The sequence below is a fragment of the Marmota monax genome, unplaced genomic scaffold (genome assembly GCF_021218885.2).
Source record: "Marmota monax isolate L192 unplaced genomic scaffold, Marmota_monax_Labrador192_F-V1.1 WCK01_AAM20220418_F8-fsc00170, whole genome shotgun sequence".
In the NCBI taxonomy this organism is placed as follows: Eukaryota; Metazoa; Chordata; class Mammalia; order Rodentia; family Sciuridae; genus Marmota; species Marmota monax.
Window position 1 is genome coordinate 3,228,463 of NW_026692395.1, and position 24,595 is coordinate 3,253,057.

General features: G+C 40.5%; 1 pseudogene; it reads left to right on the forward strand.

Annotated features, from left to right (window-relative positions):
• The first annotated feature begins 336 nt into the window (after positions 1 to 336).
• Positions 337 to 13,211, forward strand: LOC124091516 (bone morphogenetic protein 15-like; annotated as a pseudogene).
• Positions 13,212 to 24,595: the final 11,384 nt, after the last annotated feature.

Sequence of the window (24,595 nt, forward strand, 5' to 3'; positions counted from 1 at the left end):
TAGAGGCATGGGAGTGGGGTGGAAGCAGGAGGACTCTGGCCCTTTAAGGTCTGATTGAGGGATGGCCTTTATGACAGCTGTGAGGCAGAGCAGGTCCCTTCTCCTTTCTTCCTCCTTCTGGATGGGTGAGGGAGGCGGTCCTGCTCCTTGAATTTGGTCTCTTAAAAAGAGAGTGGGATGGGCCTGCTGCCTTGCCCCACCTCCTCTTTCTGCTCATTTTGATGCTGAGAGGTCAAGTTAGGAGAGAGGTCAAGTTAGGTCAAGTTTGGCCTAGGAGGTCATCTTGGGAAGCAATATAGGGCCTGCCTTTCTTTCATTCCTTGTCCCATCCTTGGTCCTGGAGCCTGGATGTGGTTCCTTGAGTGACACAAAGGGATCAGAGTGACACCATTTGGGCTTGGTCTGGAACTCATGGCTGAACACCAAGCCTTTCAAGATGGTCCTCCCCAGCTCTCTTAGAATAATTCTTTGGGGACTGGTGCTTTCAATGGAGCATGGGGTCCACATGGAAAAGGGAGACCATCCCTCTGTCACCCCCCTGCCCACGGAAACCCCTACCTTGCCATGTTTCAGGAGCTGATAGAAGACGCAGCAGGCAAGCAGCAGAGGGAGCCACAGCTCCAAGGGCATCGGCTACAGTACATGCTGGAGTTGGACCAGTGTTCAGCTGACCCCCATGGACATCCTAGGAAGATCGCACCATCGGAGCCACCATGGTGAGGCTGGTGAGGCCTAGAAGAGGTGAATCCTCATGTCCCTATTCCACCCTAGAGTTGGGAGAAGGGCAGAAGACTGTAGAGAACAAGGAATCTGTGGGTTTACTGTCAGGCCTCATTGCCTGGTGCAGGTAGGCACGACTTCATTTTGTTTGTTTTTGTTTTTGTTGCTGGAGTTTGAACCCCAGGGTGCTTTACAACCAAATCAGTCTCCAGCCCTTTTTGGGTGGTGGAGGCTACCAGGGACTGAACTCTGAGCCACATCCCCAGCCCTATTTTGTATTTATTTTAGAGACAGGGTCTCACTGAGTTGCTTAGCAACTTGCCATTGCTGGCTTTGAACTTTCAATCCTCCTGCCTCAGCCTCCCTAACTGCTGGGTTTACAGGCATGTACCACAATGCCTAGCCCCAGTCCTTTTTATTGATTTTTTAAATTAATTAATTAATTATTTTTTTGGTGCTGGAGATTGATCCTAGGGGTGTTTAACCACAGCCCTTTTTCATACTTTATTTAGAGACAGGGTCTCACTGAGTTGCTTAGGGCCTTGAAGTTGCTGGAACTGGCTTTGAACTTGCAGTCCTCCAGCCCCAGGCTCTGGAGCTGCTGCAATGACAGGCATGCACTACCACACCTGGCTGATTTTTAACATTTTGAGAAAGGGATTCACTAATTTGCTGAGGATCTTGCTAAGTAGCTGGGGCGGGCCTCAAACTTGTGATCCTCCTGCCTCTGCCTCTTGAGTCACTGGGATTCCAGATATGTACCACCCGCCCTGGTTTTGAAAGGATGGCAAGCTCAGGAAAGCTGGCTCCAAGCCTATTTTCCTTTAGGGCCCCAGCTTAAGAACAGATTAGCTTGGGGCCTTCTGAAAAATCTTTTCCATTCCCCACAACAACTGAGTAATGTGTTAGCCACTTTCCTTCATAATAATCTTATTGCTTGTTGTCTCTGAAGACTGTAATTGAGCTGCATTTTTGTGGAGGGCTATTTATGTGGTGGCTTGCTCTTAGAGGCAAATAGTACAGGATGCTGTGTTGGGGAGACTTAAAAGCCCTCAGAAAGGATGAGAAAAGCTAACACCTGAGGATATGCGAGCATCTGTGACAGTATTTAATTAATGACAGCCAGTACCACTTGTAGTTGTGGGGCAATTGACCATTTTAGAGAGAAGAGAACTATGGCATGAAGAGAGAAAGCAACTGGCAAATGTCACACGGTGAGTGGCAGAGACGAAATTTGAGCTCAAGTCTGATCCTAAAATCTGTCTATAACTTTTTAAATCTTTAAATGCAGTATCCTAACCTGTCAGGAAGTTCTCCTATTTGGGCCATGGTTCTATGCTGGGAGCCATTAGCCAAGTAGGTATGACAATTTCCTTGCCAGCGTACCCCATGTTGCAGTGACATTGAATGTAGGTGACCTTGCTCAAGGACCAAGGCGGATTAGGGCGTTCCCAGTTTAGGTTCCAGGTTTAAGGTTTAAGATTATTCCTGCTGGGAATAGGGCGTATCCTGCTGCCTGAGTTCCCCTTGAGTTCTCAGGGGATTCAGACAGTATTCTTTGGGAGATAGAAGCCCAGTGGAGGTGGATTTGGGCAGAGAACGTGGATTTGGGCAGAGAACGTGGATTTCCCCAGAACGTGATTGTAGACGGCTGGTGTGAGTTCGGGAATAAAGAGTTGCTGTTTGAATCTACAAGCTGTGTGGTGGCTCGTGATTGTGTGCCCAGCCAGACTGCGGCATTTGTGCCCAGCCAGACTGCGGCATTTGTGCCCAGCCAGACTGTGGCATTTGGCGTCCCGTGCGGGGAACTTCTGAAGCTTAGAGGTAAGTGAAATTTCTCACCCTTGAGGAAGAACGAAAGAATGGGTGACCAATTCAAAAAACAATGTGTTATTGTTTTGATTTATCTTGTTTTTGTTTCAAGCTGCCTATCCCTAGAAATTTCTCAGGCAAACTGGAAAAAATGGTTGACTAAACGTTTGAAGTTTGTCGGCCCTGAGGAAGAGAAAATTGATACAACGATTTTTTATTCCGTTTTTGTTTCATTCAGTTTCAGTTTTGTTTTGTGTTATCTTATTGGGTTGCGTTATCTTTATAGTAGATTAGAAATTAGTAAAAAACAAACCGAAAAGATGTTAAGTAAATTGTTAGAGGTTCAGACCATGGAGAAAGACATTTTAGATCGAGCAAAAGAGAAGGTCTCTCGAGCTAGTCAGACAGAGGAAGAAAATTTAAAGGAAAAGGGGTTGTTAGGAAAAAGGCCACAACAGGAGGCTGTTACTAACTCCGTTTTATCACAAGAGGGCGTAATTCAACCAACAGCCCCACCGATGGAGACAGCTGAGTGGCCCTCAAACCCCATAGTTGATAAGTGGGATCCTGAGACAGGACCTCAAAGATTAGCATGCCCTGTACTTGAACAGGTAGGAGGACAGCGAATTCACCGTGCTTTAGATTTTAAAACAGTGAAGCAGTAAAAGGAGGCTGTAACAACTTATGGTCCCCAAGCTCCCTTCACGGTAAGCATGGTCGAGTCCATTACTAACTTGGACATGACGCCAGCAGATTGGGCTAGCATGTGTAAATCTGTACTAAATGGAGGACAATATTTGTTATGGAAGGTTGCCAATGAGGAATTTTGCACGGAGACAGCTAGGCGAAATGCAGCAGCCAGTTACCCTCAAAGAAATCTAGATATGTTGTTAGGAAAAGGACCTTATGAGGGTCAATGGCAACAAATTGAATATGATCCTGCTATATATGCACAAATTGCTGCAGACGCAGTTAGGGCATGGAAGACTTTACAAGGACATGGAGATTTACAAGGTCAGCTATCTAAGGTAATACAGAGAGCTAATGAACCTTACGCTGACTTTGTAGATAGGCTAATTCAAACGGCTGCCAAAATTTTTGGGGATACAGAACAAGCAATGCCATTAATAAAACAACTGGCTTATGACCAAGCAAATCGTTGCTGCAGAGAGGTTATTAGACCATGGAGACATGAAGATCTAAACACATATATTAAATTATGTAGAGATATTAATGAACAAGGGCAAGTCTTGGCAGCTTCCATACAACAGGCTTTAGATGCCAGGCCAAAAACATGCTATGATTGTGAACAAACAGGACATTTTAAAAGGAATTGCCCCATAGGAGGAGGGTTTAACAAAAGTAGGTATCAAAGGAAAAGAATACCGGGTATTTGCCCACGATGCCGTAGAGGGAGACATTGGGCTAATGAATGCCGTTCTCAAACCACCATTGAGGGTACTCCTTTATCAAAAAATGGACAAAGACCAGGTATTTATCCACGATATCATGGAGAAAGGCATCAGGCTCCATTGCCAAAAAACAGACAGGGGGGCCCAATGCTCCGGGGCCCACAACCACAAATATACGGGGCAGTGGAGGATCCCAGCAACACCATCAGGGTAGTGCCCAGGACACATTGTCCATTAAATCCCTCATCAGACAAACCCGAGGGAGCGCAGGGTTGGACATCTGCGCCTCTGCCAGAGCAGTATTAACTCCAGAGATGGGAGTTCAAATCATTCCCACAGGAGTAAAAGGACCTCTTCCCCAAGGAACAGTAGGCTTATTATTGGGACGTAGTTCATCTACATTAAAAGGACTTATGATAAGTCCTGGGGTAATTGATCCCGATTATGTAGGTGAAATAAAAATTATAGCTAGTTCTCCAAGAGGTATATCAGTAATTTCACCTGGAGATAGAATAGCACAGTTGTTAATAATACCCAGCCTACATAATAAATTTCCTAGTCATAGTGTAGAAAGAGGTTCCAGGGGATTAGGCTCCACAGGTGTAGATTGGGCTATGTTGTCTTTAAATTTAGATTCTCGCCCAATGCTAAAACTAAATATTCAAGGTCATGAGTTTAATGGGCTACTGGACACAGGAGCTGACCTTAGCATCATATCTTGTCAAGAATGGCCAAAACATTGGCCATTACAACAAGCCACTCAAACGCTTCAAGGCCTAGGAGTGGCGACTAATCCCCATAGAAGTTCTATGATATTAGATTGGAAGGATCCTGAAGGATGTGAAGGAACTATACAGCCATATGTATTGGATCATCTTCCTATAAATTTATGGGGACGAGATGTCCTAGATCAATTAGGTTTGACGTTAACAAATAACATCAATCCTAATGCGCCCACTACTAGGGCTAGACAAGGCTTTAGGAAAGAAGAAAGATTAGGAAAACAAGGGCAAGGTATAGCAGCACCAGTACAAATAGATCAAGGAACAGACAGACATGGGTTGGATTTTCAGAAAGGGCCACTGAGACAATCAAAATTACTTGGAAATCAGAAAGACCAGTGTGGGTTCCTCAGTGGCCCCTGACTAAAGAAAAGATACAAGTAGCCCATGATCTGGTCAAACAACAATTAGCGGAAGGACATATACAACCTTCCATATCTCCCCATAATACTCCCATTTTTGTCATCAAAAAGAAATCTGGTAAATGGAGATTATTGCAAGATTTAAGAGCCATTAATAATGAGATGGTTATTATGGGACCTGCTCAATCAGGGATTCCTCAGTTGTCTGCTTTGCCAAAAACCTGGCATGTTTTAGCTATAGATATTAAAGATTGTTTTTTTTCAATTCCAATTCATCCCAAGGATAGTCCACGTTTTGCATTTACTATCCCTGCATTAAATCATGAAGGTCCTGATCAGAGATATGAATGGAAAGTAGTCCCTCAAGGGATGGCTAACAGTCCAACTATGTGTCAAATATATGTTAACAAAGCAATCCAGCCACTTAGAAATCAAAATCCTGAACTACAAATATTTCACTATATGGATGATGTATTATTGGCACATAAAGATAAAAACATATTGCTGGAATGTTATGCCACACTGACAAACTTATTAAAAAATTATAATCTAGAGATAGCAATAGATAAAGTACAATTAAATTTTCCAATTAATTATTTAGGAGTTCTATTATCCTCAACCATGGTCCGTCCACCAAAAATTCAAATACGAGTAGATCAACTCAAATCACTTAACGACTTTCAAAAGTTATTGGGAGACATAAATTGGATAAGGCCTTATCTAGGTATACCAACAGGAGAGTTGGGACCTTTATTTGATATTCTAAAAGGTCCATCAGATCCAAATTCACCCCGCATGTTAACTCCTAAAGCAAGAAAGGCATTAAAAATTATTGAAACATATATGGAAAATATACATTTGGATAGAATTGATATAAGTTTGCCTTTATTATTTATTGTACTACCAACAAAAAATATTCCTACAGGAGTATTTTGGCAAGAAGGTCCATTATTGTGGATACATTTATCTTATTCTCCTAACACTATTCTTACTAGGTATCCTGAGGCTGTAGGACAATTAATACTCAAAGGAATAAAAGCAGCGAAGGGAGTGTTTGGAATTTCTCCCAATAAAATTATTACTCCATATACTATGGATCAAATTGATGAGTTAGCTAATGAGTTAAATACTTGGGCAATAATCATGTGTAAATCTAATGTTACATTTGATAATCATTTACCATCTAATCCTTTGTTGTCTTTTTGGTCTAAGCATCCTGTAGTTTTTCCTAAAATGACAAGAAAAACACCTATCATGAATGCTCCAAATATATTCACTGATGGGTCTAATAATGGTACAGCAGCAGTAGTTACCCCAGATCGAACTTTTACATTTTTAGTACCGAAACAATCAGCTCAAAAGGTAGAGCTTAATGCAGTTTTACAAGCTTTTTTGATGTTTAAAGATTCTGTATTTAATTTATTTTCTGATAGTCAGTATGTAGTTAATGCTATAGTATCTCTTGAAGATGCTGGTAGGATTTCCCCTTCTTCTACTGTTTTCTCTTTGTTTTCCACTATACAAAGTCTAATCTGGGACAGAAAAGATCCATTCTTCATAGGACATATTAGGGCACGTACAGGATTGCCTGGAGCCCTTAGTTTAGGCAATGATTTAGCAGATAAAACTACACATGACATACATATTTTCTCTGCATTTGAAGAAGCTACAAATTTTCATAAAAGGTTTCATGTTAATGCTAATACTTTACAAAAGCGTTTTAAAATAACTAAGGAACAAGCCAGACATATAATAAAACAATGTCAAAATTGTGTGACATTTTTACCACAAGTTAATCTTGGAGTCAATCCTAGAGGACTGATACCTAACCATATTTGGCAGATGGACGTCACACACTTGCCAGAATTTGGAAAATTAAAATATTTACATGTTACAGTTGATACTTCTTCCAGATTTTTGATGGGCTCCCTTCATGCTGGAGAAAAAACTAAAGATGTTATAGCTCATTGCTTACAAAATTTTGCCACTGTGGGCGTTCCTAAACAGTTAAAAACCGATAATGGTCCTGGCTATACCTATACCTCTTTTAAACAATTTTGCTCATCATTTGGTATTACTCATATAACAGGAATCCCATACAATCCACAGGGACAAGGCATAGTTGAAAGAGCTCATCAAACTATTAAAACATACTTATTAAAGCAAAAAGAGGGAATTGGAAGGGGGTATATATCCCCCAAAGATAAACTTAAAATAATGCTTTTTACTCTAAACTTTTTAAATTTGGATTCATAAGGACTTAGTGCTGCGGAAAGACATATGTATCCAAAAAATGTACATAAGCCTAAGGTACTTTGGAAAGATATTCTAACAGGACAATGGAAAGGTCCTGACCCAGTGATTGTCTGGAGTCGGGGTTTTGTTTGTGTGTTTCCACAGGGAGAACAGCCGATTTGGATTCCAGAGAGATTAACTAAAACAATTTCTACAGATGGAAAAGAAGATGATTTGACTCAAATCCATAACAGCTGATATCCAGAGCTCCAGCTTGGCCATTCTTACATCTGCGACAGTGATTAACTAGTGATGCAATTTTTATTTCCTTGCCAGTGCACCCCATGTTAATTGTGGTAGTGCTGACATATCTTTGCTGATGGTGTCACCAGTGATGCAATTTTTCCCAAGGAGCCGTCAATTGGCTTGGTGTCGTGACATTTCTGTATCCTCCTCCCTTCTGCTAGTGATGGTCTAAAATTTGGGGGCCAATGGCTTATGCTGGACCGGTAGTCAGTGACGGGTATGATCCAATTGCAGTGGTATCAACCTAAGACAGGAGGCTGACGCCTAAAGGTCAGTTTTCCAATGACGGGTAAGAACCATATGTTGAATTGGACAACCTACCAGGCACGGTCCTTAAGCCACATTGCTTGTTGTTTAATTAATCAGAAGGGGGGAGATGCTGGGAGCCATTAGCCAAGTAGGTATGACAATTTCCTTGCCAGTGTACCCCATGTTGCAGTGACACTGAATGTAGGTGACCTTGCTCAAGGACCAAGGAGGATTAGGGCGTTCCCGGTTTAGGTTCCAGGTTTAAGGTTTAAGATTATTCCTGCTGGGAATAGGGCGTATCCTGCTGCCTGAGTTCCCCTTGAGTTCTCAGGGGATTCAGACAGTATTCTTTGGGAGATAGAAGCCCAGTGGAGGTGGATTTGGGCAGAGAACGTGGATTTCCCCAGAACGTGATTGTAGACGGCTGGTGTGAGTTCGGGAATAAAGAGTTGCTGTTTGAATCTACAAGCTGTGTGGTGGCTCGTGATTGTGTGCCCAGCCAGACTGCGGCATTTGTGCCCAGCCAGACTGTGGCAGTGCTACTTTGAGATTTTGGCACCAAATATGCTTTATGATTTTCTTTGTTCCCATCATGCTCAATTCTGCTTTGAACATCTGCATTAGACACTCTTTCAGGACAGCAGCCGGTGTGCAGGGTTCTCCAGGGAATGTAGGCAGCCATCAACTTCAAGGAACTCTTGAGAACCTGATGAGATTAACCTGGGGTTTTTCACTAGTCTCCAATGACAATGGACAGAATTCACACTCTCCTTCCAAGTAAAACAACCAATACTCTCCTAGCTATCTCTTACCATGGGCTTTTTGTGTGTCAGGCATTGCAGAAGATGCTGTACAAAACTATCACCCTTAATCCTTGCCATTACCAGATGAGGTTGGTACTTATTAAAATAAACATTTTATAGATGAAGAAACTGAGGCTCAGTAACTTCACTGATGTTACACAGCTAGTAATTGTTAGTCAGAGGTCAAACCTAGGATCTCAAACCCCAGAGCCTGTGCTTTTAATCACCATGCTGTGCTGAATTCCCAACAGATTTTAACTGAGCACTAGGCACTATATCTGCATTGAGTATATGCAGGCAAATAACTACTTTCCTGATTTATAGGGGGTTCTGATACAATAGAATGGGTATATAAATAATCACATAATGTTACAAGTGCTTAACATTGGAAATGGATCAGGCCTGGGGATATATCACAGTTGGTAGAGTGCTTGCCTCATATGCACAATGCCTGGGTTCAATCCCCAGCACCACACACACACACACACACACACACACACACACACACACAAATAGCTCACTGTTTGGAGCAGGGAAAGGGAAGCAGAGATAATGTTGGAGGGCCTCATTGAGAAGGTAATATTTAAGCTGGAACTTGGGAAAGGAGGAATAAGGAGAAGATTACATTGGCAGAGAAGTTCATCCTGATTTAGGAAAGAGAACATAGCTTGGTGTGGGAGGAAATTCATTCAACAAATATTTTATTAAGCAACTACTGAGGTCTGAGCATGCAAATGTGATTAAGACAGGCAAAGCTACTGACTTGGAGCATGTGCTGTGGTGGGGAGATAAATGTGCAAACAGTTAAGTTGCAAATTGTGGCAAATGCTGTCAAATGATGAAATAGGTTATGATAGAATAGCAACGAAGTCATCTCTTTCCATGGGGTTATGTGAAGGTACTTTTGAAGAGGTAAATTTGAGCTGAGGCCTGTGAAGAAGGGAGACATGAGAGGAGTGGAGAGACACCTGACTTAGGTTTAAGGAACAACGTGTGCAAAGGCCTAGAGGGAAGAATGTCCTATTTGTGGCTGAGTCTAGAGAGCTCTGCAGGGAATGGCAGGATATGAGGCTGGTGAGAGGTGGGGTCGGAGGCCCTGAGGAGGGCCCCAGATTCCATTTCTAACTGCAGCACAAAGCAGACCAAATCAAGTTTGCACTGATGACATGAGGCTGGAAAGGAGGATGCCTACAATTAGGCACATATCCCGGGCCGACTAGGAAGCATACTGGGATCTTAGGGACTCTGGAAAGGATCCAGAAGCAGATGACAGGTTCAGTCACACAGGATGTATGAGTCATTCCTTTCCCTGAAAAGGTCTGAGCAGACCCTTCCTGGCTCTGAGCCTCAGCAACCCCACCCTGCTTCAGGAAACTTGTGAGGTCAAGGTCTGAAAGGAAAGGGCAGTTCCTCACTAGACAGCCTGCTAGAGTTTGGGTTGGGTCCCTTTTCAGGCAGGGTGGAGCAGGTGTATGGGTGGGCCTCCTGGAAAGATTATTGTAAGATGGGAGTGTGGAATAACTTAAGAAAGCAAATACAGGCCTGGCTTGGGCCTGTGTGAATGATGGCTAGTGAGTGCCCCAATCCTGAGGGTGTGTTAAGCATGAGTTAGAATCCAAACTTAAAAGTATTCTGGAACACCAAAATATTAAAGAGTTATGTTAAATCCCCAGCACTATTACAACCCCAGACTTGTGGATTCAGTGGAGGAGGAAGGTTACATGAATAATATATAAATTAAAGTGGAAATACTTACTCAGATGTTTGTAAAGGAGAGAGAGAAGACCTTTTCCTGAGATGTCTGGTTTTGTAGTCTTTGCTCTTGACCTTTACCAGGAGGGGGAGCACAAGTTGGGAACTCTGCAGGCCCAGCCTTCCTACCCTTTGGCCACTGGGTGTCAGCACAACAGTTTGGATTAAATCTCTCAATTGCTAAGGGGCATGTGGTTTTTAATAGACTTTCCAGCAAACAAAATATTGGTGATCAAGGCCTTGTTGAGATGGTATTTAGAGAAGTGTTGGTAAAATGAATGGGGCGAATGGAGAGCCATTTCTAGAAAGGAATGGAAAAGGGAGTTAGAGAAATGGGGAGTTAGAGAATTGGGGAGTTAGAGAAATGGCCAAAGGATACTTAAGAAGGAATTTTTTTTGAAGTTGTAGATGGACAGAATGCCTTTATTTTATTTGTTTATTTTCATATGGTGCTGAGGATTGAACCCAGTGCCTCACACATGCTAGGTGAGTGCTCTACCACTGAGCTACAGCTTCAGCCCAAGAAGGAATTCTTGAAGTTGTTGAAAGACAGAAATGGCAAAAATAGGTGTCCCCACTAGTGATATAATTATTTTGTGGTGCCTAGGTCTTGGATTTAAAACAATGACAAAATAGCACCCAATATCGAATTGTTGCCCCAAACCTGCATCTGTATAGTGATATGAAATAAGGACTCTTTTTAAAATATTTTAAACATTTTTATTATTTACAGTTATACATGACAGTAGACTATGTTTTGGCAGAATATACATACATGAAGTACAACTTATTCTATCTGGGTTCCCACTCTTGTGGTTGCACATGATGTGGAGTTTTCCTGGTCATGTGTACAAATACAAGGCTAGGACAGTTATGACCAACTTTCTACTGTCTCTCCTATTCCTCTCCTTCCCTTCCTCCCCCTTTGTCTAATCCATTGGATTTCTATTGTCCCCTCCCCAACCTCCCTGTGGGTTAGCACCCACAAATCAGAGCCAATACCAAGAAACCAAAGGCCACATGTTCTCTCTGAAATAAGGACCCTAATCCATGTATGTTTCAACATGTCTTTAGTCACCTTTAGTAGTCAGTAATATAATTGATCTTCTAAACTCTTGTATGCTTGAGTTTTCCCCCTCAGTCTAGAAGTGTAAAGTGATCCAGAAGTGAGACAAAATTTCTTTTTTTAGTGTTTTCTTTTAAATTTTTATTGCTACATTATAATTATACATAATAGATTCATCATGGCATATTTACATGGACATAACATAATTTTATCAATTTCATTCACAGTACTTCCTTTTCCCTTATCTCCTCCCTTCCCTGACCAACTTCTTCACCACTGGTATAATTTTTTTCTTAATGGAAACAGACTTGAGTTCAAATTTTAACTTTACCACATACTGGCTATGTGTACTTTATGGTTTGGATTCTGTGGGGCTGGGATTGAACCTAGGGCCTTACATATGCTAGGCAAAAGTGCTCTCCCACTGAGATACATCCAGCACTTGGGTGTGTGTTCTTTTTTTTTTTTAACAATATCTTTATTTTATTTATTTATTTTTATGTGGTGCTAAGGATCGAACCCAGGGCCTCGCACATGCTAGGTGAGCACTCTACCACTGAGCCACATAAGCAGCACGGGTGTGTGTCCTTTGACATAGCTTCTTGAGCCTCAATTTCCTTGTCTGCAAAATGAGATAATAAGTATCTCATAAGACTATTGAGGATTCAAGAGTTTATAAATATAAAGCATCTCGTACATTCATAAGTGTTCAAATGATAGATATTATTACCTTGAGTTAATTTCAGGGCTGATTACAGCTGTGTTTCTCTTGAACTGTTTTGTGAAGGATTTTCAGACTCTGTATTCAGGCAAGACACGAATCCCCTGACCCTGTTCTGTCTTATGTGTGCAGGTCTCTGCCATAGGCAAACCCTGGATTTGCCTCTCACACCAAAGCATGAAGTGTACCAACTGTTCAGAGCCACTATGGTTTATCGTCAGCAACTCCACTTAGCTCACTATCATCTCCCGCCATGTGGAGCCCTGGGCCTCAAAAAGCCCAAACAAAGACTTTCCTTCAGGAGGAAATTCCTCAAAGCCTTCTCTGATGTCTAAAGCCTGGACAGAGATGGACATCACACAACACATTCAGCAGACACTCTGGAATCACAAGAGTCACAGGGTCCTAAGACTCCATGTGTCAGCAGCAAAAAGGTAGCCAGGTTCCTGGGATCCAATGGAATGACATTTCACCTTTGGACACTGCCTTTGTGCTACTGTATTTCAATGACAATCATAAAAGTGGCCAGAAGTCTAAACTTCCCAGTGGGCTGGAGGAATTTTTGGCAAGGGAATCTTCTCTTTTGCGGAGGGTCCGGCAGGCAGGCAGCATCGTGTCTAGGGTTTCTGACTCTTCCCAGGAACATTATGGGTCTGCAAATAATCAGTCTGCCAATAATCAGTGTTCCCTTCGTCCTTTCAAAGTCAGCTTCCAGCAGTGGGGCAGAGATCATTGGATCATTGCTCCTCATCACCAAATCCCAAACTACTGTAAGGGACCCTGTCCTCAGGTGCTACTCTATGGTCTCAATTCCCCCAATCACGCCATCATTCAAAACATTGTCAGTGAGCTGCTGGACAAGAATGTCCCTCAGCCCTCCTGTGTGCCTTATAAATATATTCCCATGCGTGTCCTTCTGATTGAGGAAACTGGGAATATTCTGTATAAGGAGTTTGAGGATATGATTGCTCAGTCTTGCACATGTAGATAATAATGAAGGAACAGCTAGCTCGGGCTGCCCATGTAAATGTAGAATGGTTGAAAATATCAGTGTGAAAGATGTACATGATCTTAAATCTATAGGTCCTATCCCTTGACCTAAGTATTGTTTCTTTAGTTTCTTCCCCCATTTGTAATCTATTCCATTGATAATAACCGTGCTGATACCAATTTGACCTAGTCAAATTTGGTCACTAGAACAAATCTGACCACTACTATTGGTCAGTACAATTTGACCAGTACAATTTGACCACTAGTCAGAGCCCTTACTGGGTAAGATGGTCCTTTGGAGATGTTCTATTTTGTCTTTTTTATTGTGACGTTTTCAAGTCACTGGCCCAAGCTGGTAGAACTTTGTAAAGTATCCCACCAAAGCCTGGGAAAGGTGGACTTTTGCTAGTGTTCAGCTTCTAAGGCTCTGGAGGATTTGGAGTGGTATTAGTAGCCTGAGATTTTTGTACCCTCTTCCTCACCTCCTGTCTCCTGGAAATGAATGTCTCCTATCCAGACTGCCTGCCTCTATGCTCTTTCCACCTTCTAATTCTTGGACTAGAGAACTTTGTAGGTAACCACCTTTATAGGAATCTTCATGTAAACGTGTAGGGCTTTTCCTCTCAGCCTCTGCATCTGGGAAAAGGCCCACAGGGAAGCATCAACATGGAGTTGTCCCGGATGGCAATTGCTTCAACACCACCAGCATTTGTGATAAAGAGGAGAAGAGCTGTCATTGCTGATTAGGATGACAGAGATATTTTAAGCCCTGTTGCGGAAGCCTGGTAAGTCTTTCCCTCTGTCCAACTCTTTCCTGATAAGTTAGAACCATTCTCAGTGGGATGGGATTGATTAAGGGTGGGTACATGTGTTTGCAAATGTTAATCCCTGTCTTTCTTATCCATCATAAATTAACTCATTTTTAAAATATTTATTTTATAGTTTTTTAAGTGGACACAATATCTTTATTTTACATTTATGTGGTGCTGAGGATGGAACTCAGCGCCTCAAGCATGCTAGACAAGCACTCTACTACTGAGCCAGAACCCCAGCCCCAAAATTAACTCATTTCTACCAATTCCTTCTCAACAGTTCTAGCTAGACTAAATATGCTGCAAGTGAATATCCTGCAAGTCTATACATACATAAATGCTCTTCTTCCCTTTAAGGAATTGTTCCTTAATATTCCTTTGTCCATCTATCCACTGTATCTTAGAAATCACTTAAGGTGATTTTTTTTTCATCTCAGTAGCTCCCATGCCCCTCCAGACTCAGGTAGGTGTCCACTTTGGGTTCACATAGCATTACATGCTCTCCCTTAGTATACACTAGTGTAACTGTCTATTGTGAAAAGGATGGAGCTCACTTTGAGGGGTTTTACCTGTGTCATACCCCTGTTCTCTATTGCCAGACCCCAGTACCTAGTAAGTCAATAACACAAACACAGAACACAATTAATACTTTTTACAGAGTGGGAAATCCAACCCAGCGCCTCATACATGCTAGACAAGTGGTCTACCCCTGAGCTTTATACCCCACCCAACAGTGACATTTTTGTGGGGGATGTGTTCTTCCTGATACAATAATTTAATGTTTGCATAGTTCACTAATTTTTTCATTGCAATAAATGTAATTTATGCATATGCTTTGTACGTGAATTAAGATGATTAATATTTGTGCCCCATTTCAAAAGCATGCTGCAAATTTCAATGGAATGTGACAGTTTTGTTACTGAACAAGGCAGTTTGTGAAATCCTATGTACTTCAATTTGAACTGAGAGGAGATATGGGCTTTCAGTCCAGTCATTTTCCCAGTCTCCCTGGATTATGCACAAATACATAACAGGCCTGAAGACAAACCTTGGTTATAGGACCAGATCCTGAGTTCAGTCTCTTGGTTCTTTGCTATTTGCAGAAAGTCCTGATCTCCCAGCCTTGTGAGTCCTGAATACCTGTGGAACAATCTGTTTATGGAGTACTCAGTTAATTGGCCCTATTATCCATTAAGTCCAGACTCATCAAAACCCCCAAGGAAATCACTGGCTATTAGTTTAGTTGAGGTGTCCCTCAAAAATCTCATGCGTAAGATGAGATTTAGAAGAGAAATTTTGGGTTCAGAGGAGAAATGACTAGGTTAGAAGGGCCTTAGGGGTTAACTGAATGACAACCATAGGCTGGTGGCTAGAGGAGGTAGGTCCCTGGGGCATGCCTTTGGGATATCAATTTGGTCCTTGATGAGCAGAGCTCACCCTCCTCTGCTTTCTGGTGTGATGTCTTTTTTTTTTCCCTAATGAATTTTTTTATTAGTTGTTCAAAACATTACAAAGCTCTTGACATATCATATTTCATACATTTGATTCAAGCAGATTATGAACTCCCATTTTTACCCCATATACAGACTGCAGAATCACATCGCTTACACATCCACTTTTTTACATACTGCCATGTCTTGAGCCTCCTCGTTCTGCCACACTTTCATGGTGATATTCAGCTGTCCTTGAGCTCTGAGGAACACAGCTGGCTCTCTGTAGACCAAGGCCTCTGAAACCGTGAGCCCCCAAATAAACTTTTCTTCCTCTAAAATTGTTCTTGTCGGGTCTTTTAGTGATACTGGCAAAGAAGCTCACTGCAACACTGGCAGAATGGGGTAAGTTGTGACTGATGTAATGAATTCTCTTTTCTTTTTGAAATATGGCTTTAGCTCAGCATTGTTTCTGAAATCCTAAGAGATCTCTACTTTAAACCTTCCTCTGAGAGGAAGGAGACATACATGGTAGTGGAGGAGTGTGTGTGTGCGTGTGTGTGTGTGTGTGTGTGTATTATGGGGGCTCTGTCTATCCAGAGAGATTTAGTCCAGAGGAGGAAAGCAGGAAGCAAAATCCAACCAACTCAGTGAACAGGCCAGAATGCCATTTGATGTATGGAAGCAAAAGGAACAAGCATTTGAACTTGCTTCTCACCCTGGAACCTTGGGGCAAAATTGAGGAATCGGGCAAAGTTTATCTTCCATTCCACCAAATAGTTGGGCACTTAATCTTATAAAGCAAGATTTCATATGTCTTCAGTTAATTCTCCCAGTAGTACTATGGAAAAGAGGTATTAGCCCCATTAAAAAAGTTTCACTGAACTAAATTTCATATACCATAAAAGTGTCCTCATTAGGTACACAGTTCAGTTTTTAGAATATTCAGAGTCATGCAAATACAATCATAGCTGGCATTACAGACATGTGCCATCACACCTGGCATTCCATAGGAGCTTAATTCTGTTGATATCTTTGCTGCACAGAAGCTTTTTTAATATACTATTTAGTTTAGGTGGACACAATACCTTTATTTTATTTTTATGTGGTGCTGAAGATCAAACCCAGTGCCTCATTTGTGCCGGGTGAGTTCTCTACCATTGAACCACAACCCCAGCTCCTGCACAGGAGCTTTTTAATGTAACTTCATTTATCAATTTTTGCTTTTGTTGTCTGTGCTTTGGGGATCGTATCCCAAAATTCATTATCCAGATGAACATCGTGGAGCTTTACCCAGAGTTTCTCATAGTAATTTTAGTTTCAGGTCTTAGCACTTTAGTATGGTATGAGATAAGGGTCTAGTCTTATTCTTAAGTGTGTAATTATTCACTTGTCCTAACACCACTTCTTGAGGAGACAATCCTTTTATCTTTGGGTGTTTGGGGCACCTTTGTCAAAAAACAGTTGTGACTAAACGTGGATTTATTTAGAGGCTCTCTATTCTGTAGTATTGATCTGTGTGTCTGTTTTTACACCAGCGCCATACTGTTTTGATTACTATAGCTTTGTAGTATATATCAAAGTCAGAAATGTGATGCCCTTAGCATTGTTCTTTTTGTGTAATCTATTTATTTAGGGACTTCTGTTCCATAAAAATTTTAGGACTATTTTTGTATTTCTGTGAAATAATGCCATTGGAATTTTGACAGATATTGGATTAAATCTATACGTTTTGGGTAGTATGGATGTTCCTGAAAGCTTAGTCCTTGTCCGCAATGCCAATCCAATAATGAGGACATGGTTTGGAAAAAAGGAGAAATAAGATTTATTGCTTTGCTAACAAAGGGAAAACAGAATATTCCTATACCAAAGGCTAGGATTCTGCCCATCAGCATGAATGGGGGGAAATTTTAAAGAGGTGACTCAAAGGCTACATTTTACCTGTTCTCCATTGGAGTTGTAATTCACTTGTTAATTTGTGAGATAGTCATTTTTGAGATATTCTGTACCATGCCCAAAGTCTGGATTACTTTATTCCTATAGTGGGTGTGCCAGGGACACATAATTCTGCCAAAAATGGGGGAGAAAGGTAATCCTGTTTCCCCTGAGATAAGGGAGGGGAAGAGATTGGGGAGGAGCAGGGAGAGAGGAAGAGGAAAGAAACATGTCCATTTTAAAAATCAGTCACAGTGGCAGAGCAGCAAGGGCTAATTCAAAGCATAAAGTGGGCCACTGCTACATTTCCCCACAGTCAATTTCTACATTCCATTTCTGTGGAAAAATGGGTGACAACACCTTCAAACTGATTCCTGCTAAAAGGGGGCAAAGTTGAGGGAATACACCAAAGTCCTTGTTCTCTATCAGGTGGGGCATGGAAACTTGAGGGTATTCAGCATCAGAGCAGTGCAGAGGTCCACGGTGGCAGATGGCAGGTGACTGGACAAGGCATACATAGGGCAGGGGTCATGCTAAGACAACAATAAATGAGACAGCAAAGCATTACTTTTTTGTAAACAATTAGCACAAATGCAATTAGTGTTTCAGCTAGTCTCTGAAAACCATGAAGACAGTAACTCATAATCATATCAGTGGAAAACAGATCAAGTTTGTCAATGTAGGAGGTAGGCAGATTTGTAGGGCTATGAGATCAGGCTCAAATTAACTTGGGACAAAGTTGTGACTCTAGAGTCCTTTATGATCATTATCAGGCACTCTCACACAAGGACCTTCCTTTATAGCCTCCAGCTTTACTTTTGGTAGGGCTGACACATGTGTACATCTTAAGTTACATTAAAAATATTTTGTAAATTTAGGACTGTGCTTAAGCTATACTCACGCACTAGGTGTTTAGGACCAAGTTGGTCAAAACTGACCTTTTTCCTACCTATTAAGAGTCAGCTGAGATTCCTCAGGTCACTCTTGGGGACATGTGTGAAACCTCCTGGCTCCTTCAGCTTTCCTCTACCAGTGGTGCCACCTGTCGGGATGGGATGGGGTCTGGCTGACCACATATGGCTTCTCTTGGAAGCATCAGGGACATTCTAGTCTCCAATGCTGCTCCTCTTTGCAGAATTTGCACTGGTTGGCTTCCTGTTTTCTAGGGTCCCCTCGATCTCACTGATCAGCAGCAGGGCCCAGAGAGGGGTCCCATCATCTCTGGGTCCTGGATGACCTTAGAGGACAAGGGCCACTTATTCCTCACATTGGTCTCCAACTTTTTGGTTTAAAATGCCCAGCAAGCCAGTTTCACCAGTCTTCATGAGGGAGTTACGTGTTATAACTTCAATATCTATAATTTTACAGTTACCCCTTTCATTTAATTGGGGTTAGTATTTAGTACTGGAAGTCAACATTTTATACTTTCTGTCCTGTACTGGATGGCTTATATCTCAAATTTACCCAGATTGTTGTATTTTTGTTGGTTTTTAAAGAAATACCTCTGCAAAACACTAATGGGCAACATTTATAAAGTTTACAAGGAAAATACAAAGTAAAATTAAAAGAGCAAAAACATATTCGCTTTGTGTATGAACCAAGAAAAATGACTTTTTTATAATCTTGAACCTTTTCTTAGTTATATATTATATCCCCTGTTTGAGATCACAGTAATTTTTACAACAAAAATCAATATTTTCGCCACAACTTTAAATGAGCTGAAGTCTATCCTAGTTTGGAGCCATTCTAACATGTAATAAGGTTGAAGGCAGAGGTTTGGCTCAGGTTAAGGTGGGGCACTTCACACATAACAATACAATATTACATCTCAAACATGAATCAAAGAAAGGCTAAGAGCTTTTTACTTTCTTTTTTGTGGAAAAAGTGCAGAATGCTTCCATGTTTTACAGTGTCACCTTTAAACAGATCAGACTCTCCTTATCTTCCAAAAATGGATTTTAATTCTAATTATGAAGAGAATCACAAAATGTTATATATAACTTATTGACAACTGTTAACTTCATCCAGCTATAAAACATCAAATGACATGAATAGATACCAATCAAGATTGTTATTTCTATACAAATCCAAGATTTTGCTATAAGTAATTTTAGTTTGGATAACACCATCTTTGCAAAGGGCTGCCGTAAGCTTTACATTTACCCAAGTTTAACTTTTTAAAAGTACAATTTGGAGCCCATAGTGTATGGTAAGAAGAATCACAGGTCTGCATAGGTTATAAAAAATCAAAGGATAGCCTTAAATCTTATACACTTAGGAAACAGTGTTAATGATCAGAAATTGACTTAGTTAAAGCAAACAGATATAAGACAGGTCTTCAAATGACAGTCTGGCCCTTCTATGTAAGATATAATGTATAAAAGAGCACTTATTGATTGTCTTGCTGGTAAACTTACATAAACTTTCATTTTGTAAACTTTTCCATAACACTTAGACAAGGCTTAGACAGATATACTTCTCAGATGCATACATATACCTAGTCACATATATTTAGGTTATAACAATATAGTTGATACACTAAGAGGGTTTTTTAAAACCAGTTACCAAGTAATCTTTTATGACTTTAAAAAAGATACAATGTTTTCTCTGACATGCCCATGCTAATTCACAATGCTAGTTACTTTAGATTCCGTAGAGGGGAGTAAAGGGAAGGTAGGGGAAATGGGGTAGGAAGGACAGTAGAATGAATCAGACATTAGTACCCCTATGTACCTATATAACTATACAACAAGTGGGATTCTACATCATGTACAACCAGAACAATGAGAAATTATACTCCATCTACATAATATATCAAAGTGCATTCAAATAACAAAATACATTATCAAAAAAAAGATACAAACCCTAATTCCTTTAAGACTTAGTTCCCCCAAATAATAAAACCTAACAAATACAAGAAAATTGGCTTGACAGTTAAGAGCAGAACAATATTTCAGACTTTGCTTTATATCAGTACAATAATTTCAAATAAATTTGTGCTTATTAAAGCCAATTTAATCACAAACACAAACTTGTTGAGGTTTACCATCCATGAACCTTCTGTGACTTAAACATTCACATCTTATTTACTATCCTTAGTTTTCCTCTTTCATCTTGGACTTTAGCACAAGAATATTACTTTACCAGACAAAAAAACTTTCTCATCCAGAAACCTTGCTTTTACCTTCCAATTTTCTTCACTAAAATATATTTCCATGCCTGTAATTTTCTTTTATCTTTTCTAGTTTCCAATTCTTTTTAAAATTCACATGCTGAAACAATCCTTGTGTGCCGCAGTCAGGCTGCAGCAAAATAACCAGGGGGTGACGAACAACTTGTGTAGATTGATACAGCAGGAGTGGGAGCCGTTTATTGTAGGACAACAGAGGTATTTATACATTCCACATAGCTTATTTAATTAACATAAACTCGATACAGCAGTCAACCAATAAGGAATCTCCACACTTAATGGCTTGCTGGCGTTACTTCACAAACCACTCCCTCTGGCATTTTGCCAGGCACCATTCAGACTTGTTTACAGACTCTAACACTTGTGAATGTTATCTGGGCACTTAATTGACACAACAAATTCATCCCAGGAGCGGGATCAGACAATCTGGCATATACACAAGATGTGACTCCATCCTTTCTCTCCCAGGTGGCATTCAAGGGGTTGGAGTACAGGATATTTTTGAGCCTGACCGGTCGGTCTCCCTTTCATCACAATGCCGTCCACTTTACGTGAGTTCCCCACTGTCAATTGCACACAGAGGCTCCTTTTGGACCTTTTTCTTAGGTGCATATTTATATGCCACAGAGGAGGCCCTTTCCGTCCTTTCCTTTAGGCTTCCTTGAAGATCCCTTTGCCGAGGCTGCCTGCCACACATAGGTTGGCCTTAGGGCTGGGTCAACTGGGAAACAAAATCCCAGAAAAGCTGCCTGGGCTTAGAGAAATGGCCCAAGAGAATGTGGCCTCTGCCCTGCCTTCCAGCCCCTTTTGCCCCTGGGGGGTGGAGGCTGCTGGCCACAAACTATGTGGCAGTAGGTTTCAGTACTGTCAGTTTATAACCTGGGGGTAGGAATTGTCTCCCCTTTTACTATCTGACAGGATACCCCATTTAGCCAGGAGATATGCATTATTGGGGCAGAGCAATTCTTGCTCTAATAGTATCCCATCAATCTAAATGCCTGGGGAGACTGGCAAAATAACTGCACCCAGAAAAGAAAAGGACAGAAATTAGCCAACCTGTGTTTGAAGCAACCAAAGGAGCTTCAACAGCTGCTGGGTGGTCCTTCAGCCCCTCCCTTTACTCACAGGAACAGCTCCCCTTGTTCAACCTGAGGCAAATTTGCCCATCTCCTAACTCTCTGCAGTTGGCTCTCAGCAAGTTCCCCAGCACTTGCATCCTCAGCTTGGGAGTGGGGTTACTTTAGACCTAGGCCTGCCCATGAAGGCTGGAGTGGGGGCTGCACTCATGTTCCATCTGGGATGCCACATTTGTTCCGTAATGCTTGGTTCTTGTCCCTGATGCCAATCCAATAACAAGGACACTTTTCCCCCATAGCTTCATTGAAGTAAAATTGAACTACAATAAAATGCACATATTTGAGGCATGCAACTTGATCAGTTTTGACACATATGTAACCAAAACAAGAAATACAAAAAGCATTTCCATTACTTCTTTAAAATTTGAAGTCATGCAGACTGCTTCCTGCATAAATTATTACATTAGAAATCAATTACCTTAAGATATATAGAACCCCACCACTGCATCAACCATTTCAAGATTAAATGGTACACTTACTTATAAATATCTTTGAGGTCAAGGAAGAAAGCACAAGAATATTAAATAAAACGTGTTTTGAACTAAGTGATGATAAAAGCTTAAAATATCAGGATATTTCTGGGATTTAATAATACTCAGATGAATACTTATAACTTAAAGTATTTGTACCAGAAAGATGCTAGAATAACAATCAAATTATTTTCAAATTAAAAAAACCAAAGGCTGAATGTTTTCTCTGATATGTGGATGCTGATCCATAATGGGGGTTGGGGGGAAGCATGGGAGGAATGGTGGAACTTTGGATAGGACATAGGGGAGGGAAGGGAAGGGAGGGGGCATGGGGGTAGGAAAGACAGTGGAATGAGATGGACATCATGACTCTAAGTACATGTAGAAAGACAGGAATGGTGTGAATATACTTTGTGTACAACGACAGACTTGAAAAATTGTGCTATATACATGTACTATGAGTTGAAATGCATTCTGCTATCATGTATAACAAATTAGAGTAAGTAAATTAATTTAAAAATTAAGTCATAGGAAGGAAAAAATAAGAGTAGGAGCAGAATTATAGAAATAATACAGCTAAAATTTGATAAAAATCAAACAAGTCTAATCAAGAAGACAAGAACACAAAAATTAATATCCATACAAAGGGAGCTATCAAAATAATACTACAGATGCTAAAAATATATTCCAGGAATATTATGATTGTATGCCAACATATGTGATAGCTTATGTATCATGGTCTATGTTAGAGAAAGATCTGTGTGCTGCTGAGAAGAAAGTGTATTCAGTCATTGATGGATGCAATATTCTATATATGTCTGTTAAGTCTAAATTATTGATTATATTATTCTGTTCTAGAGTTTTTTTGTTTTAATTTTTGTTTGGAAGATCTACCTAGTAGTGAGAGAGGCGTGTTAAAGTCACCCACTATTATTGTGTTGTGGTCTATTTGATTTTTGAAGTTGAGAAGTGTTTGTTTGATGTATGTAGATGCTCCATTGTTTGGGGCATAAATATTTATGATTGTCTTATTGATGTATAATTCTGTTAAGCAGTATGGAATGTCCTTCTTTGTCCCTTCTGATTATCTTTGGCTTGAAGTCACTTCATGTGATGTGAGGATGGAAATCTCTGCTTGTTTATGCCATCCGTGTGAGTGATATGTGCTTTTCTCAGCCTTTTCACTTCAGTCTCTGGGCGTCTTTGCCTATGAGGTGAGTCTGTTAGAGACAGCATATTGTTGGGTCTTGTTTTTTAATCCATTTGCCAGTCTATGTTGTTGAATTTGGGCCATTAATTTTCAAGGTTATTATTGAGATATGATTTGTGTTCCTGGGCCTTTTGTTTTATTTCTAATTTTTAATTTGAATTAGTTTCTCCTTTGAATGACTTTTCCTTTAGTGTAGTTCCTTCTTTCACTGGTTTTTACTTTTTTTTCTTCATTTCATCTTCATGGAATAATTTGTTCAGAATATTCTGAAGTGCAGGCTTCTGGTTGTAAATTCTTTTAACTTTTGTTTATCATGAAAGGTTTTTATTTCATCTTTAAATTTGAAGCTTAATTTTGCTGGATACAGGATTCTTGGTTGGCATCCTTTCTTTCTTTCTTTCTGTTTTTTGGTATTGCGGATTGAACTCAGGGGCAATCACTGAGCCACATCCTCAGCCTTATTTTGTGTTTTATTTAAAGACAGGGTCTCACTGAGTTGCTTAGCACCTTGCAATTGCTGAGGCTGGCTTTGCACTCAAAATCCTGCTGCCTCAGCCTCCAGAGCTGCTGGGATTACAGGTATGCACCACCACACCTGGCTTAACATCCATGTTTTTTCCAGAGCTTGGTATATGTTATTACAGGACCTCCTAGCTTTGACAGTGTGGATTGAGAAATCAGCGAAGATTCTTATTGTTTTCCCCCTATATGTAATCTGTTATTTTCTTCTTGCAGCCTTTAAAATTCTATCCTTATTCTGTACGCTAGGTATTTTCATTATAATGTGCCTTGATGTGGGTCTGTTGTAATTTTGAACACTTGGCATCCTCTAAGCCTCTTGTATTTGATTTTCTATCTTATTCTTTAGATTAGGGAAATTTCCTGATATTACTTCATTGAAAATAATGTGCATTTCTTTGGTTTATATCTCTGTGCCTTCATCTATCCTGATCAATCTTAAATTTGGTTCTTTCATGTTAGCCTATAGTTCTTGAAAGTTTTGCTCATAGTTTCTTAGCATCTTCTCTCTGGGGTCCACTTTATTTTCAAGATTATATATTTTGTCTTCACTTCTTAAGGTTCTCTCTTCCAAGTGGTTTATTCTGTTGGTGATGCCTTCTATTGAGTTTTTAATTTGGTTTATTGTTTCCTCATTTCAAGGATTTCTGTTTGATTTTTTCAGAATCTCTCTCTTTATTGAA